General features: G+C 36.9%; 1 protein-coding gene across 2 annotated transcripts in view; it reads left to right on the forward strand.

Annotated features, from left to right (window-relative positions):
* LOC149775592 (properdin-like) overlaps positions 1 to 19222 on the forward strand; it is a 163460-nt gene that overhangs the window by 126974 nt on the left and 17264 nt on the right. The window lies entirely within an intron of this gene.

Here is a 19222-nt window from a genome sequence, read left to right on the forward strand (position 1 = left end):
CCTGAAGCTTGAATAAAACCCCGACTGTGGATAAGACTTTACCCATCGATTACCCCAGCTTGGGGATAAATTCCGACCGTGGCGATTTATTATATATCCTATGACTGCTCCAGCTTGAGGGCAAAATCCAAGCACATCCCTAAAAAGATAACAAGTATAGCGGCTCTTTACCTTCTGTAAATGCTACTTGAGCTTCCTGATGCTGTTGTATCTGCCATTTGACAGAATCACGAATGTGGATATATTTCTTAATTGCCTCTAGTTGTTGAGCTAGTTTAGCTGTATGAAATTCCTTTGTGCAGACTCACTCATTATTAATATTACAACAGTGATTTAATTACACATCACCTGTCAGCACACCGATGATAAGTCAGTTATTTTATAACACACCAACAAGCTTGCCCCTTGCACCCCCCCCCCTTTTTATTTTATTTGGGCACCTGTGGACATGAATCTGCAAGGCTCAAATTGTCATTTTTAATATAATATCTCAACATTTTTAAGGCCTTAATTTTAAAGACATCCTTAAAACCCCCAAAAGGTTATCAACTGGATCACCAGCCTTCGTTTAGAGTAACAGCAAGTATATATATATATTTAGGTATAAGGAAACACAATAAAAATGTTTGATTTAACAATGACATATTTGCCTCAGGTCTGTGATCCTGAAGTGAATATTAACTGTCTATTTATTTTCTTGGCTTTTCTTTACTAGGAAATTGATTATAGAGATTTCTGCAATGGTGAAGGCAATGTAAAAATTGGTTACTATAACATACTTTTTACGCCATGTTTGAAAAAATAAATCCAATGGAAAGGTTATAGTCTGAAAATCTTCATTAAATTAAGTTAATATAGGGGAAAAAACTTTAAGAGTTCATAAATATTTTTCAGTGCTGAATAAAGATATAACATAACACTTTCTGCTGTGATTTTAATAGTTTCTGAGAGCATGAAAAATTTCTAGAACTATAATGTATAAATGTTTTCAAAAGATTATATTAATATGAGGGAAAAGTCTGTTATGAAATAAACTGACAAGATCTTGTATGAATTCATGTTATCTTTAAATATGATATTTGTGTGAAAATATCTGGAAGAAAAAACAAGATGGTGCCACTCACACATACAATGTGGTTGCCACAGTAGCCATATTAAGAAACTTTTTATCGCTACTTCTGAATGGATAATTGTGTCAGCGTGTCAGCATGTGTACAAAATACTTATGCTGATGTCTAGCAGGTCCTGAATGAGAATTATGGTGCTGTACAGACATCCTATAAGGCCACCAATGTGGCCATCCTGAAAATCTTGGTATAACTACTTCTCCTGAATGAATCGTCATATCAGTGAAAGACTTCTTATGTCTAGTTGGACGTAAATGAAAATAGTGCCAATCTAACCTCCAATATGGCTGTTTTAATGGGCATCTGGAAAACCCCTTCCTTGCTACTTCTCCTAGATGGCTGGTCATTTTGACATTGTGCTTTCACTAGATGACCTATTTGATGTCTGGTTGGCCGTAAATGGAACTATGCATATGGTTTTGATGTCTAGTTGGTCCTAAATGTGGTTTTTGCTGCTCATAAACTTCTAATGGTATTATAGTTGGTTCCTTAATGAAACTGCTGTACAAAATTAAAAGGCCTTCTCACTTTCTGTCAAGTTGGATACAATTATCTTTACCAGCTAGGATTTCTTGATCCTCTTTTTTTATACATCAACCCTTCGCATATGTAGTTAGCTAAAACAGTATTTTGAACAATTAATTGCCCTCTTGCAAATACAATCCCAATTGCATGCTTTTACCAGTGTGAGAGCTCCTTATATAAGTAGCTAAGTATTCAGTAACTGAATTTCCACATCCACATGCATCAACTCAGAATTAAAAGTTGCAAAACATATACAAATTTGAAAATCTTGAGACATGTGTCACTTTGCATGGTGGGTGTTATGATTTAAATGCAACAAGGAAATTGAATTAGGGTTAATTTCTTTAAGCTGTATTCAATCATGGGGCCCTGGATTATAGAATGGTCTAGGCATACACATCACTAATCAACTCTCTCTAGTCCAACCAATGTGTGTATATGAGAAAGCTTGCCAGTAGCGTTATGTGTGTTGATTTCTTCCAATAAATATGTTGGCTGCCATGTAAAGTCTATGATGTCCTGAAAAATTGTGTTAAGCTCCATACAAGCAAGCTAAACAATCAATGATATAATGGAACAGTAGACACCATTTTAGCTAAATATGCCAAGAATTGATTTAGAGACTTGGTTAGTGATGATGACTTAAAATTGGCAAGGGATTAAAAAGATAAAAGAAATGACCTTTCATGGCACTGTAATATAACAAATGAGGAAAAACAAAAGTTTATTGCATTTGAACCTTTTGTTTTTTCACAGTTTCAATTTAAGTCATAAGGCCCCTTATTTTGCCTTACCAAACATATAGCAAGTTATTACCTCAAGCCCTAGCACTAATAATGCCTCACAAGTAAGCAGTCTTTTATGAAGTCTCAGGTCTGAGTATATGTCTAGCAATACTTATGTCCAGTTTGTTTATAAAATTCTTTTTCACATGGTACAGTTTTCAGAGAGACACGATAAATTCAACAAGTGTGGTAATGAAGGGACAGGCATTCTTTATTTATGCACACATCCCAAAGGGACATTGCTATGTTTGAATCAACACTGAACTGAAGAATGGAGCATCAGCTGCATCAATTAAAATATTGTGGCCCACACAAAATACTGCAAGGACTATAATCAATTTATGAGTGCAATGGGCATGAATTACTGTAGCAGACTGGAGGAAGTAATCCGAATTTATTAATATCTTGAAGCTAAATATAGTAAAGTTTTCATCTATAATCTGTGGAATCATTTTTGCACACAGTTTGCAGGATTTGTCTTTGGGTCATCGTTTTTCTTTTTCTTCATCTTTCTAGCTTATGGTATCTTGATAAGTCTTATGGTGCCGTGCAACTGCACTTGATGATTACCACAGCCAGTGACATTGTATCAAATCTTCTGGGATCAGATGATTCAATGCAAATTCCACATAACCTATCACCATCCTCATGTTTGCCATCTGACTTACTAAGTTATTTTGCCTAAATAATAATAAAAACAATCTGGTCTGATGTATTGATAGCGTTCTGAATGACCATAATATATTCTCTGTATCTATCCTAGAAAATCCTGAGTGGATTGCTGTTTGGTTTTAATAAACCAAAGTAATCCAATGAAAGGCATTTTACAGACACAAGTGTCTGTTTCCTGTATGCAGTGATTAAATGATAGTATTATGTCTTTATTTTTTTTAAACTGATGATACATATGATCACCTTCAATGTGCAATATTAGTTATGTTAATTAACGAGTGGGCAATATTTGAATTTCAAAGATAAAAGTGTATGCCATGATCACTTTAGTAGGATGATTTGTAAAGTGAGGTTATCTTTTCTGTTTGAATAAATATTGTTAACTAAACTATTTTCGCAAGTTATGACATAAGAATGATTCAAAGAAAGAAAACTCATTAAATTGGACATATAAAATGTAATACTGCAACAGAGTCTAGATGAACTATTTCTTCAGAGACACAATCCAGACTCTGTGGCAGCAAAATTATCAAATAGGACACAACTAAGAGACAATCACATTTTCAGTCACAATGGTTTGACAATTATCAATGGCTTGAATTCATTGACTGTGAAGGCAAAGTGATTTGCAGTTACTGCAAAAAAAGTTCCCAAACTGTCACAGATTTTAAATTCTACCAGTGGACTTGTAAGTGTAACTGACAAATTCAGGATTTAATCAAGCAAGTCTCATGATAGTATTATACCTAATAAAGCAAAATGTAGCACAGTATATTCATGACACTTAGGCCAGCATGTACAAAATATTCCTCAAGTTACAGTTGCTAGCACTCCACTAAGAAATGTCATTTTATAATAAATAAAAATGTAATGGAAAAAAAAATCGATAAAGTGATTGCACTCTTTAACATAGCCTACTACCTAACTCAATAATGAAAATGATTTGGTTCATTATATCTTTGTGTTTTATGGAATAAATGCATACATCTGATTGAATTTTAGGCAAGAGACTGAACTTTTGGGTTAAGTTAAAATGTATGTGGAACAAATGCATTTTCTAAAACTACTTGTATCAGTGTGCATTGTGACTTTTCTTTAAGATAACTCTAAATGGTACTGGGTATATATCATTTTCTTCAACTGCACACTGTTGTCTTCCATTTGATTTGATGACTTACAGCTATACTGTCTACACAGTAGGCCTCAACGTCAGGAAAAATTCTGTATACTTCAGTTACAGCTGAAATAAGTTTTGCATTAGTACCTGAATCAGACAAAAAAGGTTGTGTTCTGGTGTGTGAATAGAAATGGCTAAAAGTAATATAGACAAAAGCCATAAGAGTACACAAGTTACATATGAAAACCACCAATTCACTTGCATGTGTGGCATACAAGTTCAAAGATTTGCTTCAAGTTTATTTGTGTACACAGATTGTTCAACTCATAAGATATTTTAAGAGCTATTTCTCTATTGTATGCATAATTCATTTACAAATGTGATTAGTGGGCCACACCGAAGGCCATACTATTAGTTCACTTGGCAATATGGTAACGTCAGCTGAAAAGCATAATCATCCATTAAAAGAGCATTATGATATGAACATTAGGTATTTAGGACATATAGATTTTTCTTTTCCAAATGGAGTCCAAGTAATTATTGCCCAATCCAGGTATAATTTTGTACACAAGTAAAGAACAAAATAAGATAAATCTTCATTTATTTGCAATTGACAATACACTTCTTAATGAATATACACTTTTGCATTTATTTTGTATCACTTGAATAAACAATATTTCTTTCAGTTCATTTTAAACTTTTATTTTATATCACTTGAGTAAACAATATCTCTTTCGTTTCATTTAACACTTAGAAACAGGTTCTTCCAGTTACAATAATCAACTCTGGAAACAATAAACAAACTGGAACTTTTGACCTAATTATATTACATTTACTAGGGTTAAAACAATAAATTCCTTAACATAATAAATTAACAGTTCCAGTTAATCAAACACAAAATCACCTTTTATACAGGGTGTGAACTGTTAATATTTACAGGATAAAGCTTATAGTTTCCAAATTGATTGAAGCTTACATGTTGCAGTTGATGGCACATATCTATTTCCAGCATGGTTTGCATACATTCCACCTTTAATAATTTTGTTACTTCCCTACCCCACCCCATTCAGTAACAAGTATCAAAAATCAGGCTCATTCTAAGGCAAAGTCTGTAACTTGTGTACCACAGTCATCAGAGAGACAAAGATGCAAAACTTTATGATGCCTGTCAAAGGAAGAAAACAGTTTGTTGTTTACCCAAGTTTTGAACCAGTTAACTTGAATTCTCAGACCATCAATTGCTACAGCCCCACTAATTACAATTGTTAGGGAATAATGAGAACTCACCTTCAGTTATCTGTGTATATATATAATTTTAATAACCAAGAATACCGGATGTCTGGGAACATTATAGCATTCAATGGTAACGTCAGAACTGAGATGAGAGAATTAAACAAGCATAGTACATGACATAATATATCCATAAACTATTGACTGGGAAAAATACTACAGAACACCATTTCTGCTGGCAGTAAGATGTTGAACCTATATGTCATAAATATCAGGTTGGACATCTAGGACCAGTAATATTCATAATGGGCAGTACCCACCCCCCACCCCCAAGTGAGAAGGGCCTGATTTGTAATCTAAGCCACCCAACCTATCACAGCCTTTATAGTACTTGAAACAAATATTGAGTAATAGTAAAACAAACTCTGAAAGTTATTAAAACCAATTTGTTATATTTCCATAACTCTGCATAGTTAACTGTGCAAGCAGACTTAAACATATCAGTGTATGACAGTTAAATTGAGCTATAGCATCGATTAACAGAAGCTACGAATTCATCAACAAGCAGTGAACAATCATCTTCACAATAAATGTCAAACATTAGCATCCATAAGCGGTCAAGACAAGTTGTTACACTGGATATATAATCATCCATTTATTTCAAACAAGCTGTGAAAAACGAACCTCACGTCCGCTATATGTACGCTGGCCATTGCAAAGGATGCCTTAATAGATTAATGTTTATCGTCGTGTCTTGACAACCATTTTGCGCGCGCACACCGGAAAGTCATGCTATATATTTGTTACTTGTGAACGTATTCGTGGGCAGTACGCTATATATTGTTCCTATGGCCGTATTCACGGGCAGAATGCTATATGTTTGTTCTTCGTGAACGTATTTTTGGGCAGTTACTTTGTCATCTTCAACCTAAAGGTCAAAACTGCCCATGAAATATATATATCTGCCCACGAACCGAAAACATGAATAGGACTATAACATAAGTGTATATACTTATTTTCAACATATACATAATTACTATGTAAGAAATACAACCTATGTATATGTATTTTGATTTGAAATGTAAACTATATCATGTCCTTCCCGTAAACCCACTTTCGGGATGACTGCCCACAACGCACCTAAAACGTGTATATATATATATATATATATATATATATATATATATATATAACTTTCCATAACTTTCCATAATCTTAGTACTGTAGTGGGCTGATTTCGCTGCATGGACTATATTTGCGACATTCTTGTTAGCGACTTCATAGATTTGCTTATGAATAGTGACTCTGGTAGAAAGCTTAAGTCTCTCAGCTTTACGGCGGTCTCTTTTTGCAGTGCGGAGCTGGTACTTAACACTGCTATATCATGTATAACACTTTTGAATTGATACTCTACAATTTGATGCTGGGCCATGTTTGTCGAGCCATTAACGCAGGCAGTTATCGAGTTGTTCTGCTGTAGGAAGTAAGCAAGTTGTTAGATTTGCTTAAATGTCATGCATTAGTTTGATTATATTTATCATTCGGAGGTTTCTCTTAATAGCAACTAAAGGTGGAGGATTAAGGACTGATACGTCTAGATGGCATATAATGCAGAGGTGATCTGATACAAGTTTGTGGGATACCAGGGAGGACCATATAATATTATCATCAGGTCTATGAAGAATCCAGTCTAAAATGTGACCAGGTTTAAGGGTGGGCTGGTTAACTGACTGTTTGAGGTTGAAAACATTAATGGAATCTAGGAGTTTTTATGTGTTTGGGTTTCCGGGACAATCATAGTGAAAGTGGAAATCTCCAAGAATAATCAGGTTGCCACCTATCGAATTTCGATACTCCAGGAGAATCGGAACCTGCTCCAAAAAGAGAGATTCAGTCAGCTTGTTTTTTCTACTAGGAGGAGGGCGGTATAGGCCGAAAACATGGACTGACTTTCGTTCCAGTGTGAGTGTGGTTTGGACTAGTTCAAACTATATGTGGTAGAAATTGAAAGTTGTGGTATGGTTAAGACCTTTGGTCATGGAGTTCTTTGTGATGACAGCAATTCCACCTCGGCGAGAGTGGCGGGGGAACGACTTGATGTAGTAACCGGTGGGTGTTAGATTCGCGCACTTGGGTCATCGACTGATGTTTTAGGCATGTTTCTGTCAGGAAAAAGATGCCAAATTCTGATCGTTGATACAATTAACTATTTCTGTGAGCTTTTCCGGTGGTCCTACTGATTGGGCATTGAATAATGCAATACACAGAGGTATCTCTTGGATATTTGACACAAAGGAGGACGATTTAATAGGGATTTGAATTAAATTAACGGTCGAATTTTTAAATTGTTTTGCCGGATAGGGCATAAGGGAGATAACTAAAATTCTTTTCCCTGTTCTACGCCGTAAGCTTTAAAACAATGTTTCTTTTTCGCTTCTGTTTACATTCAAGTAACGATGAATGTAGTCCCAGTGCGTTTAGTCTAGTGCACAATGTAATGTAGAGAGTCTAGGAGTGGTCATTTAAAGCAATTAACGGGTTGACTGGCGAGTATCACGTGATGGCGGTTTGTTCAACAATAAAGGTAGTTGTATCAGTGGAGCAAGACAGTTGAGAAAAAATCTAATTGTTCTCGTTTCCAAAACGAGGAAATGAAGAAACACATACGAACTGAACAGCCAATGCATGATGAACAAAATAACGTACACGAAGACAGACAAAATGCACATATATCATGAAAAACGGCACAAAAAACGGAACAGCTGCTTCAAGCCGGTCATCTTCGGTAACGGTATAAACTGAACGATAATTGCATTTTTGTAATAATGTTTTTGATAATTATTTGCATATAAAAGAGAATCCTTCAGTGTCGTTTGCAATTTTATTTTTGGTATACTTTATCAAATTGTTGTATTTTACATACGAGGGCTCGTGTTGTTCAACTTTATATTTCTGCCTCTATGTATCCATCAATTAATATGAAATTTGTACTATCCACTCCATCTGGGCCATAACACCGTGGTCGATCATAAACTACCTAACGATAACCAACCCAAGCACACCATTACAATTACTTATTCCATTTGTATATTTGAATTGTTTGAATGCATATGTATTTCGAAAATGCACATGGTTTGATAGCTCTATATGATGCCTACCTGTAGGCAATAACAGATTCGTTGCTAACTTGCTAGCTAGCTTGTTAATTCCCCTCCATGTTTCAATGAAGAAACAGCTGACTTAGAATATTTAGATTTAAATATTGACTCCCCTACATTACTGGTGACCTCAGCTTTTTTAATCAAATCCGATCACCTCTGAGAAAGCATTTACCTTTTATTTTCCCATGTGTTTGTATCTTGAGTTAAACTTCTTGTCAATTGCAGTTATGTACATATATACTCTGTACGAACTAGATGCTGGAAGTCTGAATTATATACCCAAATTGTACGCAAGTATCCGTTCTCCATACACATTTATTGGTAACATTTATTATACAGTAGAAGCTTCCAAAAAGGTTGTATTTAGTGAAAGAGTTATTGTAAAGATTTCCTTACTCATCCAGATATACCTAACTTAAATGTTACTACATAACTTTATCTTGAGTATTTCATACCAACTGAAAAAAATGCGACTTTAACACAAAAGGTAATAAAGCTAAATGTTGGGATATTAATGTGAACATGCGATTAGTGAGATATTGCTTGTACGCTAACACTCTACTCTTTGCCAAAATTGGGAATATGTTTCTTCTTTTTTCTTCTCTCTTCTTCGATAGCTAATTGCAACATCTCTCTATGTGAAACAGTGTGAGCAAGGAATAATGCCACAGTAAACAAGAGTCAGAGCTATACAAAATATCATTTAATTTAAATATTTCATAGCTACGTAAGTAGTAAAGTGGGGCACATTAGGGACAATGGGACTTAGCATTAAAAAGACCCCTGGGTCAGATTAGGGACAATGGAGAAAAATCGTGGGTCACTCTAGGGACAATGGGAATTTAACATAGAGTTTGGGCTTGTCTAGGGACAAGGGAAATTAACATGAGGAATAGAGTTTGGGCTTGTCTGGGGACAAGGGGAATGGAACAGGGGACTATAGTGTGGGTCTGTCTAGGGACAATGGGAATTTAACATGGGGAATAGATCGTGGGACTGTCTAGGGACAATGGGAAATTTAACATTACGGAAACCCCTGGGGGATATAGCCTCAAGGGAATTTAACATATGGAAATTGAACATGGTGGATCTGTATAGCGTCAAGGGGAATTGAACATGGTGGGACTATCTAGGGACAATGATGGTAGAGGGTCAAACACAACAGAGACAGAAACATACATACACTAGTACAAGCGTTGGATTTATATATAAAGCATTGCGAAGACCTGAAATCTTGCTGGGGTGTTCAAAAATTTGCATAATTGTAATGATGCTATAAATAGCTATAATCAAGGAAATGCTCAACGACAAAATGGATGTGACTAAAAGTAACGTTAAAATGACGAAATTGTCCCAGAATTTAAAGGAAAATAAACATATCCCCGAAAATTAAGTTACAATGGTTTAGACTAAAATGGATAAAATTAGTAACTACTTACAATATCAACTTCTGTGACGATCGTGGATAAATACCTATGTATCTATAATCAGCTGAAATTCCTATGAAATCCCACTATCTATTTATAGCTCCAACTTGTGGGTTTTTCCTTTGGAAAATCCCACTATCTTTTTATAGCCTCAGCTTGAGTGACGTTCCTGTTTATGAATTCTAGTATATATGTATAGCTACAAAATGTGGAAATCCCCAAGTCGATATTTATAGTCTCAAAATTTCCAGCGTCAGTGACGTCACTGTACTGAACACTAGGGGATAAATGGCAACAGTGTTGCAAGTGGCTGACCTGAATACGCGCTACTGTAGGTAGGTAGGTAGAGTGTATCTGATAGGGATAAAGTGAGTTTTATAGGGACAAACAGAGACCAATACACACACACACACACACACACACACACACACACACAACATACGCACGCAGACTCACACACACACACACACACACACACACACACAGAGGGAAGAGGAAAAAACAAACCCCAAATATACTATCCACACTCGCGAGGAAGAAAAAAAGCAACCAAATATACGATCTACACAACGTACGCGAACAAACACACACACACACACACACACACACACAACATACGCGCGCAGACTCACACACACACACACACAGAGGGAAGAGGAAAAAACAAACCCCAAATATACTATCAACACAGGAGGGAGATAATACAAACCCCAAATAAACTATCCACACAAACGTACGCGAACGCATACAAACCCAAAATATACTATCCACACAACGTCGCTAACGCATACAAACTCCAAATATGATATCCACACTCGGGAGGAAGAAGAAAAAACAACCAAATATACGATCTACACAACGTACGCGAACAAACACACACACACACACACACACAAACATACAACATACGCGCGCAGACTCACACACACACACACACACACACACACACACAGAGGGAAGAGGAAAAAACAAACCCCGAATATACTATCCACGCTCGGGAGGAAGAAAAAAAAACAACCAAATATACGATCTACACAACGTACGCGAACACACACACATACACACACACACACACACACACACACACACACACACACACACACACAGAGGGAAGAGGAAAAAACAAACCCCAAATATACTTTCAACACAGGAGGGAGATAATACAAACCCCAAATAAACTATCCACACAAACGTACGCGAACGCATACAAACCCAAAATATACTATCCACACAACGTCGCTAACGCATACAAACTCCAAATATGATATCCACACTCGGGAGGAAGAAGAAAAAACAACCAAATATACGATCTACACAACGTACGCGAACAAACACACACACACACACACACACAAACATACAACATACGCGCGCAGACTCACACACACACACACACACACACACACACAGAGGGAAGAGGAAAAAACAAACCCCGAATATACTATCCACACTCGGGAGGAAGAAAAAAAAACAACCAAATATACGATCTACACAACGTACGCGAACACACACACATATACACACACACACACACACACACACACACACAGAGGGAAGAGGAAAAAACAAACCCCAAATATACTTTCAACACAGAAGGGAGATAATACAAACCCCAAATAAACTATCCACACAAATGTACGCGAACGCATACAAACCCCAAATATACTATCAACACAGAAGGTGATAATACAAACCCCAAATAAACTATCCACACAAACGTACGCGAACACATACAAACCCAAAATATACTATCCACACAACGTCGCTAACGCATACAAACTCCAAATATGCTATCCACACTCGGGAGGAAGAAGAAAAAACAACCAAATATACGATCTACACAACGTACGCGAACACACACACACACACACACACACACACGGAGGGAAGAGGAAAAAACAAACCCCAAATATACTATCAACACAGAAGGGAGATAATACAAACCCCAAATAAACTATCCACACAAACGTACGCGAACGCATACAAACCCCAAATACACTATCAACACAGAAGGGAGATAATACAAACCCCAAATAAACTATCCACACAAACGTACGCGAACGCATACAAACCCCAAATACACTATCAACACAGAAGGGAGATAATACAAACCCCAAATAAACTATCCACACAAACGTACGCGAACGCATACAAACCCCAAATATACTATCCACACAACGTCGCTAACGCATATAAACCGCAAATATACTATCCACACTCGGGAGGAAGAAGAAGAAAAACAACCAAATATGCGATCTACACAACGTACGCGAACACACACACACACACACACACACACACACACACACACACCACAGAGGGAAGAAGAAGAAAACCATTATACACTATCCACACGCAGTGAAGAAATAACCCTTTATATATATACTATCAACAGAGAGTGAAGAAAATAACCCATTATATTCCATCAACACAGAGTGAAGAAGAAAAAGTTTTTTGAAAGCACCTAAGCCCTCACCTGCAATGACCAACTCTGCCAAACACCTACACCCCACCCACCCCCACTCCCAACACTACAAAACCCATTTAACCCGTTATTTTATGGCATCAGTGTGTGATTTAGGAAACATCAAGACACAAAATGATGGACGAATAGACTGACTATTGTTTACGGACTTGCATGCCTAAAGAGCGTGCGTGAAGGAAAACATCCTTCCATTTCAATTCTAACTAAAACATGATCCAGAGGGATAGAGAGAGGTGAAAGAGCACAATTTCATAAAGTGTGAGTAAAAACAAAACACGCCATCCTTATTATACAATGTCAAGACCAAGAGACACTTACGTTTTCTTTCTGGTCTATTCTCTTTTAGAAGGTAGTATGAAATTTCACATCAGGGCCAACGCATCGGCTCACATTGTCAATTTTTCCATTTCCATGTTTTTACTGGCACAAGTTCTTCATCATCTTCAATTTCTTCTTCTTCTGAATCCCTCTTCTCTGTTTCGTCTTGTTTTTGTTTCTTCTCTTTTCTCGTAGGGCACTCTGAATTCCAGTGTCCTTTCTCCTGACAACGATATTAGGTATCTTGACTTTTGTCTCTCTTTCTTAGACGAAGCAGGTATTCTGGAGACAAATACCCATTTACCTTTGCAGATATAGCAAACTTCATTAGCACTTACACACTTTCGTATGACTCTCATCAAATCAACGACCAAAAGAGTAAGTTTTGTTGCCACTTTCGCATGTGAATTATGCTTTCGTATGACTTTTAGCAAATATTTGACCAGCAGGTCGATCTGTGCTGACTCTTCCATCTTCTTGATCGTTTGAGAGCGGAATGAATACTCTGACGCTAAGACACTCTCCTTATATACATGGACCTGCTGCGTATGAAACCTAGTCAAATGTAATTTTGCAATAAGATGAAACGATTTCATTGAGGAAGTAAAAAGCAATGATGTACCGTATCGCCTCACACAAAACCTGAAGTTTTAGTTCAAATCCGTGTCAGCGATTTCGAAGACGACATAACTGAGCTTTAATCAATTCTCTCCAATTATGCCACAAAACCACGAGTCCTGATTCACGCCAAAAGAAATTTCGTTCGGTCCATAAAAAATAGTATCACATCTGAGAAACGCAAAAACGAACTTCCAGAAAACTGAGAACGACGGCTTACACCTACAACGTAAATGTGTGAGTTCAAGTAGTGCGTAAAACTTAGTCAAATTAGATTTTTATAGTCAAGACGAAACGATCTCTTTTCGAACAAGAAAGCAGACACCAAGCGACAATGGCGATCCGTGTCACACAACACTTTTCAAAATGTATATTATCAGAGGTTTGTTCTAGCGATCTGCACGGTTAAATTAAATGTTGATGTATTTTGCAATAAGACGGACACAATTTCCATGGGATCGCCCATGGTACGATTGTTCGTGCATTAGTTTAATTTTTAAAAATATTTTTTTATATAAATCGCCTATAGGATAGATCCAGTAAAGCATGGCCATTCTCGTCACTGTCTGAATAGCTACTCAAGTCAATTCGAAGCGAACGCGGTAAGAAAATAAGTATAGCCAATGAAATGGCTTACAACGGGTGATGCATTGTTTTGTTCTAGGGCTGTGTGGCATAATAATCCCTATGTTCTTGCGTTGTTACCATTACAGTGCAGACAGACTGAAATGTGAACTTACAAGCCCTCTTTGTGTGTGTTGTACCATTTCCTCTTACCACATCAAAACAACGAGCGTCACAGTATTGGTTCGCGTTTTCAAGCTGACCATTTTTTTATATCTCACTTAAACATTTCGACATAAACACTCACATCGGTGGAGTCAGAACAGACGTGTTACAGTATTGAGGGGCATGTTATCTTTTCTTTTTCAAACTAATAAATTTGGGGTTTGTATGAAGTAAAGAACCGAAAGTACAGTGAAACTCAAGGATGATGACCCAATCTGTCTGTCTATTGATGCGTGTATTTACTTAAGAAGAAATATGACCTCTAAAACACAAAGAGATACGGCAAGCATGATTAGATTAAACACAACGATGTTTTCCTTCACGCCCGTGTAATTTAGAGTTTCAATCGTCTTTGAAGACAAACTTTTGTAGGGCTTGAAATAATAAAAAAAACTGAAAAATCTTAAGCACTTTGCTATAGATAATTTCATCAACAGACCAAACAACATAAATACCGTTACAACAATAGAAAGCCTTAAATCTTCTATCAAAAAGAAATGCATGAAAAAAATTAAAGATTAACGATAACTAACCAATGAAACCGAATTTAACAAAGGCAATGACATGTGAAGAAATGCCTCTCACTTTGGAAAGGTAGGCGAATGTACTCTGTCATGCACCGTCAACTTGAAAAAAATTATAAACAGAGAGAAACCTGAATTCAAAATTCAGTTGTTTCTTTTTCTTCAAAATTATTTCGTTTCTTTTTTCTTTTTTTCTTTTTGGAACAAATCTAAGCACTAATATAGAGTGGAAAAGGGAAAATGCACATACAAGCTTTGATATTTCTGAAAAAAGGAGGGGATATTCCTAACGTTCATAACCACCTATATATGCTTGGACTTGTCTGTGACTTATCCACAAAACAAGATATACATATTTCTGGTCAAGCTGCAAGTGTGTGCGTGTTTTTGAAAATGGTAAAAATTGGATATACAATTTTCTCGTGACACTTATAAAGTGAAGAGTCTGTGCAAGTGTCAAAAGCCAAAGTCATATAAGTTTTGTATTTTGTACGGCTTGTAAAGATTTCTACTTTAGAAAATGTGAAGTATCACAAGTTATTATCACAAACAGAAGTGGAACATAGGGGCTTGCAAGAAAGAAAATAACCCAGACAGTTGGTGTCATCAAGAGTGCTAGAGACGGTACCCGAACTTGCTTGTCTGCTTACTTGAATTAAAGTGATTTTCGCTCTAATGGAGCATGTATCACTGGTTTAATAACGCACCGCGTGATTTTTAATTACTCCTGGGGAAGGAAAGAGAGCCTCATCCCCCAGGCTTTTATGTACTCACAGACTATTTTTAAATTTAGCCACTCAGGTGTAGGACTAACTAGTCCTTAACAACCTGACTGAAAGACTTTAAACATGAGTGGGAATTGTCTCACCACACACTCATTTTTCTGTCCGAGCGTGGTAAAGGAGGAAAAAGGTGCTCAGCAAGACAGCCATGGATGTTAAGTACTCACCAAAACGCTAGCCCGTACTTATTTCAAATCAAGTCCCGTTTTTGCTAATGGACAATAAAAGGTACCAATAATGTGTTAACCACCTGTGCAATTAGTTCAAATCTAACGAGTCTGTTAAATTTCCTACTTCCTAACATATCTGTCTAATATTAGTACTTAGTGTACATAAAAATAGCCATACTGATCTTATTTTAAATTATTATGTCTAAGCGACATATACCAGTTTGGTCACTGTTAGGTTTAAAAAGTTAAGTTTGTTGTGGTGTTCCAATGGGTCAAGTTTGTTTCGAGAATAGTTTAGTCAAGGAGGGATACCAAGCCAAATATGGTTCCCTATTTAATAAAAAGCAATCTTTTGGAGCCCTAAAAAAAGTCTGTTTTTTCTGTTAGAAGGTAACACGTCTCTCTTTTGCTTTCACGTTCTTTCCCGCACTCCTAGTTTTATGATTCTTGATATCAGGAAATGCGTAGCCATGATGGGCGGTAATGTAAGCAGCGGTTTCTACCAGTTGACTGAGGGGGTATCCAGTGTAGGCTTGTCTGTAGAATTGGGGAAGAACTCTGACCCCTAATCCCCATTGAGAAGGTCTTGGTTTAAAGGTGTCTAGAGATTTGTAGGCAACGTATTGTATGGCTGTAATAAACTGCCCTGCTATGTTGACGTCATACAATGCTTGATCTAGCCCCATTTCGGTGTACTTCTCAACGAGGGTCAGCGTCCCCCTCCTCCTCAACCGCCTCAATTTCCTCTTCTGGTTCTGATACTAATTCTTCAGTTAAGGTAGATAGTTTCAAATCCGCTGCTATGGTGTCTGTCGCTGTTATTGTTGTTGTGGTTGTTCTTTCAGCTGAGATTGCCTGTAGTATCGGAGTGAGAAAAGAACGTAGTGCCTCCGATAATTACATTTGAGTTTGCCATTCCGTTTGTGTAACATAATTGGACCTTTGTTTTGCCACCACTCTTTCCGGGACGGGTTGTTTGTTAGGTATAGTCGGCTGTTGACTAGCTGTTATTTGTGTTCTCGAGGTGGGTGGAGTGCTAACTGGCTAGGTCTGCATTTCTTGCTCCCACTGCTGTTGCGTATATTTCTTCCCTCCACACCGAGTTCTGGACCTAATTCTTTAAATTTCGTTGTACCCGAACTTACATTATCCATATTATCACCAACAAAAGAAAACAAAACGCACAGACCTAAAAGAAACACTCATTCACATTTTACAGAACATTACTATTTTTAAAATTTTGATAAGCGACGGAAACGAACAGCTTAGAGTCACACTTTCTAACCAAGATAAAGAAATCATGTGCTGATAGACTCACTTCTGTATTTTTTCTTCTAACTGACTAACGTATCATAGGCAATGGAATGTGATTTCTTTTCGAGAGTATGGGGTAGCCCTGAAATTTTTTTTTGGGAAGTTGAAGCTATGGCGATCGCTTAGGTTATAAGATGACGGCCTCCTCTGACGACAGGCTTTCTCACAGGATAAGGTCTGCTTCTTCGGAAAGAGAAGAAGAACTCTTTGGTGTCGATAAAACTGTTAACAAAGCCTCTGCCAGGTTCATGCTGCTGCTGCTGTTGCTGCTCTCTCTGCTGTTTATGAAGTCTGTACTTCTCCGTCCATTCTTCTTTCTCCTTCTTGAATTCCTCCTTGAAGAGCTCTTCTTTCAGGTCTTCAGTGACTTTCAACATTATGATATTGTCTATCTCTTCAGGTCTCGGTATCAGACTTGTCATGACCCTATGCAAATTCACATAGGCTTCGTTCAACTTGGCTTATCTTGAGCACATCTTCGTAGGAAAATGAGTCGACAATGGATGGACAGACCGGAGACACAACACAACACAACATTTTTGAATTCAAAACTAGTTAGTCCTACACCTGAGTGGCTAAATTTAAAAATAGTCTGTGAGTACATAAAAGCCTGGGGGATGAGGCTCTCTTTCCTTCCCCAGGAGTAATTAAAAATCACGCGGTGCGTTATTAAACCAGTGATACATGCTCCATTAGAGCGAAAATCACTTTAATTCAAGTAAGCAGACAAGCAAGTTCGGGTACCGTCTCTAGCACTCTTGATGACACCAACTGTCTGGGTTATTTTCTTTCTTGCAAGCCCCTATGTTCCACTTCTGTTTGTGATAATAACTTGTGATACTTCACATTTTCTAAAGTAGAAATCTTTACAAGCCGTACAAAATACAAAACTTATATGACTTTGGCTTTTGACACTTGCACAGACTCTTCACTTTATAAGTGTCACGAGAAAATTGTATATCCAATTTTTACCATTTTCAAAAACACGCACACACTTGCAGCTTGACCAGAAATATGTATATCTTGTTTTGTGGATAAGTCACAGACAAGTCCAAGCATATATAGGTGGTTATGAACGTTAGGAATATCCCCTCCTTTTTTCAGAAATATCAAAGCTTGTATGTGCATTTTCCCTTTTCCACTCTATATTAGTGCTTAGATTTGTTCCAAAAAGAAAAAAAGAAAAAAGAAACGAAATAATTTTGAAGAAAAAGAAACAACTGAATTTTGAATTCAGGTTTCTCTCTGTTTATAATTTTTTTCAAGTTGACGGTGCATGACAGAGTACATTCGCCTACCTTTCCAAAGTGAGAGGCATTTCTTCACATGTCATTGCCTTTGTTAAATTCGGTTTCATTGGTTAGTTATCGTTAATCTTTAATTTTTTTCATGCATTTCTTTTTGATAGAAGATTTAAGGCTTTCTATTGTTGTAACGGTATTTATGTTGTTTGGTCTGTTGATGAAATTATCTATAGCAAAGTGCTTAAGATTTTTCAGTTTTTTTTTATTATTTCAAGCCCTACAAAAGTTTGTCTTCAAAGACGATTGAAACTCTAAATTACACGGGCGTGAAGGAAAACATCGTTGTGTTTAATCTAATCATGCTTGCCGTATCTCTTTGTGTTTTAGAGGTCATATTTCTTCTTAAGTAAATACACGCATCAATAGACAGACAGATTGGGTCATCATCCTTGAGTTTCACTGTACTTTCGGTTCTTTACTTCATACAAACCCCAAATTTATTAGTTTGAAAAAGAAAAGATAACATGCCCCTCAATACTGTAACACGTCTGTTCTGACTCCACCGATGTGAGTGTTTATGTCGAAATGTTTAAGTGAGATATAAAAAAATGGTCAGCTTGAAAACGCGAACCAATACTGTGACGCTCGTTGTTTTGATGTGGTAAGAGGAAATGGTACAACACACACAAAGAGGGCTTGTAAGTTCACATTTCAGTCTGTCTGCACTGTAATGGTAACAACGCAAGAACATAGGGATTATTATGCCACACAGCCCTAGAACAAAACAATGCATCACCCGTTGTAAGCCATTTCATTGGCTATACTTATTTTCTTACCGCGTTCGCTTCGAATTGACTTGAGTAGCTATTCAGACAGTGACGAGAATGGCCATGCTTTACTGGATCTATCCTATAGGCGATTTATATAAAAAAAT

Source organism: Sinohyriopsis cumingii, chromosome 19, assembly GCF_028554795.1.
Source record: "Sinohyriopsis cumingii isolate HCF-2022 chromosome 19, ASM2855479v2, whole genome shotgun sequence".
NCBI lineage: Eukaryota > Metazoa > Mollusca > Bivalvia > Unionida > Unionidae > Sinohyriopsis > Sinohyriopsis cumingii.